The 8,655-nt window shown below is 37.4% G+C and overlaps 1 protein-coding gene across 1 annotated transcript in view; it reads right to left on the bottom strand.

Moving 5' to 3' along the window:
• LOC108364783 (uncharacterized) overlaps positions 1–8,655 on the bottom strand; it is a 22,899-nt gene that overhangs the window by 11,517 nt on the left and 2,727 nt on the right.

The following is an 8,655-nucleotide window of genomic DNA, read 5'->3' as shown; positions in this document are numbered from 1 at the left end:
CAAAATACGTACATATTTACATAAGTTAGTAAATAATAAATAATAGATTGGCGCTTACACATATGTTAGTGTTTGGCCGAGCTTCTCCTCCGATTTGTGGCATGCGCCTTGATGTTGTCACACAAAGCGGAGGGACCTACAGTTTTACGCCGACTCCGAACGGCGATTGTGGTTGCCTCAACTAAGATTTGGTAACTATGACTAAACCATGTGTTGAAAGAAAGCTTATCTGCATTAGCAGAGCTTAATAATATCCTTTTATGAGCCATGCGTTAAGTTGAATGGAATTTGTAGAAATATGCTTCAAAGAAATATTTATTAGTATTAACCAAACCCTTAAACTAAATTAACGATTTGTTACAACCTAGATGAATATTAGAAGCTTTAATATATTTAGTTATAATTACCAACCCATGGTAATAGTTCCCAATCCTTGGTAACAGTTCCCAAATATTGTCAAAATTCGGGAACTAAATATCTTTAGTTGTCGAAACGAATCCTTTTTCTCAGTGTGATATTGTCACACAAAGCGGAGGGACCTACAGTTTTACGCCGACTCCGAACGGCGATTGTATCTTTATGAGAAGCTGTTTTTCATGGCAGAAATACCCTCGGAGGTTTGCCATTGCCTGCCGAGGGACGACCGCTGTTAAGAAAAAACCTTTTTTCTAAATTTGTTTGCGATGTTGCTTTGACCAGGGCTTGAACCCAGGTGCTGGTGAGTGAAAGCGCGCACTGCTTACCACTACACCACAGCGGCCGTCCTTACCACTACACCACAGCGGCCGACGTATGTATGTATACACGTGATACAATAATGAAAGGTGTTGTACGTTGTGACAGCTCGAATTCGAACTACCTTAGCTCAATATTGTATTTTGGAAGTACAAGAAAAACGGGAAGAAAAAAGGCTTTTAGTGGAATAAGTACTAAATTTTATACCTTCTAAACAGCGGCCAATTATCAGAATAGGTATATATATGGCTTGGTAGTCTCATAAATTTGAAGATAATTAAATGAATAAAATTAGGCGTGTTTCTATTCACAGGCAAACAGAATTTTTGAGCTGATGAATACCCAGCTAGAACAGAGTGGCTTATATATGTGCCGTATCACCAAGAAAAGTATCCCTTATGAATTTGAAATATTTCCCTTATATTGTACACGCCAAATAGAGAAATTCATTGCCTGTGATCTTTTGTCCCCCTCTTTCGTATGGGCTTCTCGTGCGCTTATATCCGGGCTAGAATCGTAACGTCCGTTCAAGGGTCGAAAACGATAATCATAAATGTGGTTTTACGTGGCGAGTAGTACGATATCGTATGTGACGATACGAGCCTAGGTTTGATAGCTGTTGACCACACCAATAATGCCTCATACTCAGTTTTACTAGATCAATTCGTGTTCTCGAGAAAAAAATAAATTTCACGATCCAAAAATCTGAGTATAGCGGCCAAATTCTTTTCTCAAAACTTTGAAAAGTCATCAGGTTTTTTGCCTATTTTTGCTTTGTATGCTATTTTCAATAAAATGTAGCCAAAAAAAAAAGATGAATTTTCAAAATTTCGGGATCTTTGGATCGTGAACATTTTTTTCTTGGAGAACACGAATTGATTATTGGTATGGCCAACAGCTATCAAACCTGATATATTCGTACTATAGTTTTTTTTTGTGTTCCACAGTGTTATATAAGGGATTGTTTGAGGAAACATATAAGGAACTATACATTACCCGAGTGTAGGTATGTCCAAATTCGTGTCATACACTAAGCATGTAATGTTTTATTTATTTGTTTTTGAAAGTAACGAAATATTTCAAAATTTTTTATTTAACTATACTTTAAAATAAACTTATTAAAGGCTTTAATTCCACTTCTGTAGGAACGTATTTTATAATTTTACTCACATACATATGGGTATTCACAACGGTGTCTTAAATGTCGTATTGTTATTTGTAAACTTTAAACTGCTCAAAATATGTATGTATATTTACGGGGTTCGCAAGTCATATTATGAATTTTGACACCGTCGGAAATAGTTGGTTGTGGTTTCAAGTCTTTTAGACATTTATTTAACCACTCAAAATTTACGACATACAATAATACGATACTTACGACACCGTTGTGAATACCCCAATAATATAAATGTATTAATACAACTATGAACTAACATTTATTATCTATATATTACAAGATTATATTATATATCAATGTATATTATATTAACGGTATTTTGTAGCTACTTGGAACTTGCTTTTTTTTATACCTAAAGTGAACAGGCCATTTGATGTAAATTTGCAGAATTTATACAATTTTTGTACAAAGTTTACGTATTTACATGTTTTTTTTAGAGAATATGCTTTATGCTTTATGCAACAGCGAAAGACATGTATCACATACAATCACCTTTGTATTCATTAGGGTGATTTATCTCTCTCACCGAAGGGTCACTGCATATTTTAAACTAGTTATAGCCCGAACACAATGAAAACGACGAGCTACAAACCACAGCTGTCAAATTATTTTAACACGTACTCTTATGTAGATAATTATTTTGGCGACGACCGGGCTACGCGACGGCTGTGGTTGTGGCCAGATTAGATCTATTTCTATTTTTCTGGCGACAGATAAGGTTCTTCCTCTTCTTTTATGTCAAACTCATACAAATTCATGATGTCGCTGCCGCGTTCAAAGAAATCATGTCGCCATCGACAAAGCGTTTAGATAATGAAGATGACAAATTGGAAGCTGTGGTCTGTAGCTCGTCGTTTTCAATGTGTTCAGAACTTTATTCGTGCCAGTGCTGAAGATGATCGCCGTGTGAGAGCTCGAAATGCGCATACAATTGTAAGTCTAAATATTGATATTTGACTTTTTCATGTTGAAACAATAAGGTTTTCACGTCCTATAAGTGTTTGTGCTAAATAGTCCTGGTTTCAACGTTTGTGCTCAAAATGTATTATTTAAGGAATTATTTAATATACAAATCTGACGGAACAATCACCAAAAAAGATTTGAACAAATACGCTCGACTTAAACAAATAGTGTTGTTTCTAGGTGCTGACAAAATATTTGTACGGAAATGAATGAAGAGTAAAGTGACCCTAAAACTTATTTCTATTTTATGTAATTTGTCCAGTGTGAGAGCAAAACAAACAATAAAATTTGCCGAAAAGAAATTTATTAAACTTGAAATTAAAGATCATTTATATAAATTATCGAAAGTGCAATTGGAACTTTATGACTTGCATTTAAGACTCACTAGGTTTATTAATTCTGTAACCTATATCAAATGTATTGAGTTTCATAAGATTTGCATGAGGTGTGCATATGAAAAAGTGAATAAGAAAAAAGCAACACAAGTGAAAAAGTTACATTACCTCTTGTCAGAAAAGGTAGAAAGAAATAATTAGTCTGTTCCAATAGCAGTCCGGTTTACAGGATTTAGTCATAACTTACAGGAAGTCGTTCCTATTGACATAAAACCTGTAAGTGAGAACACTTTTGAGAGAGTAACGAGCAACTGTTCCTAGTCCGAAGTTACAGGATCTAGCCCGGAGTTTTTTTTCGATCAGCTGATTTGCATGTGCAAACAAAAACAGAAAGCGGTGAAAGTAAAAAACCTTGTATTTGTAAAAACAATGGAAGTAAACAACGAAATATTTGAATATATATAGATTTTAATAATCAGTTAGTGATATTTCAGCCAAATCAGTGTTGTACCAATGACATTTAAACAAACCGACTGACGTTTTTACAGGAAATAGTGCTTTTTGCGTTCCCGTGCACTTCTGCATCTGTTCTCCTTTTACTCTCACTTGAGAGAGTTGCCAACCATGAGTTAGCCCTTCTAAGCAAAGGTTTAAATTTTGCACCAACTCCAAATAAAGAAACCGTTATTAGATTTGGTTATTGACATTGAAACTATGCTTAGGTTCAGACCATTTGATATGCTGCTATCTACGCGCCCATTTCTCATGAAGGTAAAAAAGAGAATCAAAAACAAAACCAGTGACGTCATCTCTTCTCTTAAAGAAAAAGACGTGTGCTATGTGAAGGCCGACAAGGGAAATAAACTTGTGATTTTAGACAAACTTGATTATGATAAAAGTGTCATTTAAATGTTAAATAGTGATTCCTATGAATAAGTAAAAAGAAACCCCTTACACAAAATGATAGAAGAAGCAGATCGAGTGAGAAAAGAAATAGGAAAAGTGTTCGGTACGAAGTTACAGTTTTCTCTAATTGTATCAAATCCGTGCGTAGCACGTATTCATGCATTACCGAAAATTCACAAAGAAGGTAATAAGATGCGGCCCATTATTCCGTGTACTAACACACCATGTCACAAAACTGCAAACTGGCTTTTGAAGGAAATTAAGGATTTCACACCGATAAAAAACCTTTCAGTAAAAAATTCATTTGAATTTGTGGAAAAAATTAAGAACATGTCAGTGAATGAAACTGAAACTTTAGTCATGGTGGAATAATACAAGGTGTTGGATATTGACAGCGTTCTCGCTTCTATCCGCCATCTTGGCTCCCTTAGCTAAATCGATGTTTCCCTCTTGAAAAAACTACATTTTACTGCCTTTAAAAAAGTACTAAACTACCTCATTCTCTATTCCAAAACTGATTTGCAATCACTGAACAATTCTTTCACATTTACTTTATTCTTGTTCGATGACAACGGAAAATTAAATTAATAATTTTAAACATTAAGTCGGTAAAAAACATTGGCTTTATGTTTTCTCCAAAGGATTTATAGCGAGATGGGCGCTGTTTTCAGGCACTCACTGAGGGGTGCTTGAATCTCTGCTGCGTAAGGTAAACTACGCCTACAATAATTCACAATGCCGAGGAATCAGGGCAAATCAGCAACGGAGGCTGGTAACCATGCTGGCTCACAGAATAGCCTAAGTAGACTACTTCACAGAAGACAATAAAGTCATCTATGTAACAAGCTACGAAGTCTTGATGTCTTAGAAGGTTGTCCATATGCCGCTGAAAAGTTTGAGTAGCGTTCCGAAGGCCAGGCGGCATTCCCAAAAATTCGAACAACCCAAAAGTAGTCGTGACTGCAGTTTTAATTATGTCGTATTTCGCTGCAGGGATTTGGTGGTATGCACACACCAAATCAATTGTTGAGAACAATGATTTGCTGTAAAATCGTTGGAAGATATCTTCGGAACGGGATAGCTATCTTGTATCGTTTGCGAGTTCAGCTTCCGAAAGTCTCCTGTCGTGCGCCAGCCGCCGGACTCTTTGGGCACCATGTGGATGGAACTTGCCCATTGACTGCTCGAAGGTCTTATAACACCATGATGCAACAAGAGATTAAAATCTTCTTTTGCGGCGTTTAGTTTCTCACCAGTGAGTCTGCGTGGGCGCTCGTGGACTGGGCGACCATTGCAATGTGGTGTACTGTGCTTGTTTCACTATCGACATTTGGTGCAGAGTCAGGTAGTGTGATCTCTTGTAACCCTTCAGCAGGTTATCGTAGAATATATCTGAGTTGCTTTTCGACAACTTCATCGTAGGGTGCACGATTGTCGACATCCGGTGAATTGGTATTAGTTTATACCAAACTCGTTGCACTTAATTACCTTGAATTACGTGGAAAATACGTATAATTCAATAATGAAAGGTCTTGGTAGTAAAACTTTCTCTCGCTCTAATTTTATCAATGACTGTGATATTTCTTTTCGAAATTTCTTTGCAAGTTTTAGGAACATTTTTAAATTTTTAGTAGTGAAATTTTTACCTTTTAAATTTTAAGAAATGTTTGTTCTGCATTCGTCGGCGACAACAAGACAAAATGTGTTACAATCGTTGGCCTACAGAAGTTCAATGTAAGATAGAGAGTCGAAATTCCCTTAATTGCCGAATAGTTGTATTAATTGACATTCGTGGATACCTATTGATTCTGTCAATTCGCTGTAAAGTAAAGCGCGCAATGGTTCTGGTAAATGAGTGAACGAAGGTATTTAGGTATTGACCTACACAACACAACCCTGATGTCCCCGAATGAGACTTTGACGCAATATAATGGCAAACCGCATCCATGGGGCCAATCGTAACACACGATAGCTCGGTTTAGTCAATGGCGCGATGTAATTGCGCACTTACGGCACTACTCATTTGACGATGTAGATCACGTTCCCTGCCTCAGTCGTTCAGTAGCTGCGTGTCCTTTTTATTCTTCCTGAGTTAGACCAGCACGAATCGCCAATTGCGACTGTGTAAGCCAATGTTTAATACTCTGACGGCGGCATAATCTCCCCAGAACATTAAAAGTGCATCATCAAAAAATTCGAAATACCATGTTCAAAGCAATCGGGCCAAAACTGCGAAAGAAAGGTAAGCTCCAAATGCTTCTATTTGTCGTAAAATGTAGCTCAAAGTGGACCATCCATTCTCGAGTTATGTGCCGAAGTCTGATGTGCTCAACTTTGGTATATACATACATACTAAACTTCTGCGCAATTCCATTTAAACGGCCTAACAAGACATCCGATCGCCGCGCAAATACTTTCCCTCCTTTACTCTCATCCTTCCGGTCAAGTGTGAGTAAGCATAAACCAGTTTCTGCAAGCGTAAATAAACTGCCGATCAATAGCAAGACGCGTAGAGTATTTACTTTGCCTTCCGCTACTACTGCGAGTAAAAGATATTTGCAAGTAGAGTACTCTACTGGTAGTACTTGAGTATTTTCGAAGAAAACATACATTTGTGGTATCTGAATAAAACTAAGGACAGGAATGTAGTGGAGCCTTGAAGAGAGCGACGAGCAAAACGTACTTTCAACTAAAATGCTGATATAGATACCTAAGTACATATGTATGTATGTGCATAGATACGTATGTGCATAGATCAGTGGTGCACACGTGAGCCAAATGGAGCCACTCGGTTTTCACGTACAAGTCGTGTGTACGAAGCTACCGAATTGTCGCGACGCTAGCAGCCCAGAGTTGCCAGATGTGGGGATTTTGCCCCATTTTGGGGATTTATGAAACCATTTGGGGATAGTTTTTTTCGTTTGGGGATGTGGGGATTTTATGGGGATTTTTGTTTGGTTTAAAACTTTGATATTGAAATTAAAAAATATATTTTTCTGGCTGCCCATAAAAATTTCTCTAATAAAGATTTTATTAGTACATAATTTTGGCGCGATATGTTTGTAAGGTTTTCTTAACGCCGTCAAAGCATTATTCGGCGCAGATTTCTGCTTTGATTGGCTTTCACTGAACAAAAAATTTTCGCAACAACCTCCACGAAAGAAATTCTAAAAAATAAATGTCATTCTTTAGCTATTTGAGACTAGTACTTCATTACACTAAAAAAGTTTGATTACTTTCTGATTTTAAACTTTTATTTATGCTGTTTCTGTTGTAGATTGAATTATATTTTAAAAGAAAATTAGTAAAAACAAATAAATAAACATATGTTGTAAAAACATATAACTTTGACGTATGCACATATACATATATGTCGGGTTTACCTCCATGGCCGGAGCATTCTGTGCCGCCGGAGTAGTGTTTTGTGCTGCCGGAATAGCAACCGGAGCAACCTCCACCGCCGGAGCAGCTCCAAGATGTGGGAGAATAGCTCCCACTTCCAATTGCGCCGGAGTAGCTTCCATGTCTGTAATTTTATTTGTATCCTCCATTTTGCATGCCAATGGTGTCGTGCTGCACTGGCCATATAACAATGAATTCCTGAGTGTTGTGTAATCCTTCGCTATCAAATGGATACTGCCTTGTTCTTCAGCCGAGTGTATTCATTCAACCAATACACTCGGAAAGTAGAACTTCAGCTTCATACACAAACATTATTGTTTCACTCACTCTTTAACACTCATCAACACTCAGGACTACATTCAGCCGCAGCTTGTCTCGCTCTTACAGTTTTCCGTGCGTGAACGGGTATAGTGTACTCTCACGAACTCAACAATTAAGGCGACACCATTAGAGGAGGTAGGATAGCAAGTTGGTGAACACAAATGAGGATTCGCAATTGAGACAACAGCTCGGATATTTGCTGTGTTCCAATTCATATGGAGTTGTGCATTCTATATCAACCTACCCTGGGAGAAATTTATGACATATACGACACGGCCATTCTGACTTGTGCACGACCTCGTGCATCAGATAAATCTTTCACAAGGCATTTTCATTATTGTAACTTTATTTAAAAACATTTTAATCCAATGTCGTTAAATATTTTAGTTTTACAATTTATCTTTGTATTAAACATATTTCGATACACATATGGTTTAATTTCTTGTCAATTCTTATAACTATTACAAGTTTGTCCAGGACACTATCAACTCAAACTCTGTCCCTGACAAACACCACTCAACAAAAGTTTCGTTTTAAGTTTGTTGTAATCAACACATCGCCTCATCTGGCGGATAACTCATCGTCCGACCTGGACGGCTAACTCATCGTCTCACTTGGACGGGTAACTCATTGTCCCACCTGGACAGATAACTTGTTGCCATTACTTGGCGCTTAACCAACAGTCCCACCTGGACTCTTATCTGATAGCTTGTTGCCATCACTTAGCGATTTATCAACAGTCCCACCTGGACTCTTAACTGATAGCTTGTTGCCATCACTTAGCGATTTATCAACAGTCCCACCTGGACTCTTAAC

The sequence above is a fragment of the Rhagoletis zephyria genome, unplaced genomic scaffold (assembly GCF_001687245.7).
Source record: "Rhagoletis zephyria isolate East Lansing unplaced genomic scaffold, Rhagoletis_zephyria_1.1 Rzeph_scaffold_01670, whole genome shotgun sequence".
NCBI classification, from domain to species: domain Eukaryota; kingdom Metazoa; phylum Arthropoda; class Insecta; order Diptera; family Tephritidae; genus Rhagoletis; species Rhagoletis zephyria.
Note: the sequence above shows the minus strand (reverse complement) of the source record. Positions and strands in the feature narration are given on the sequence as shown.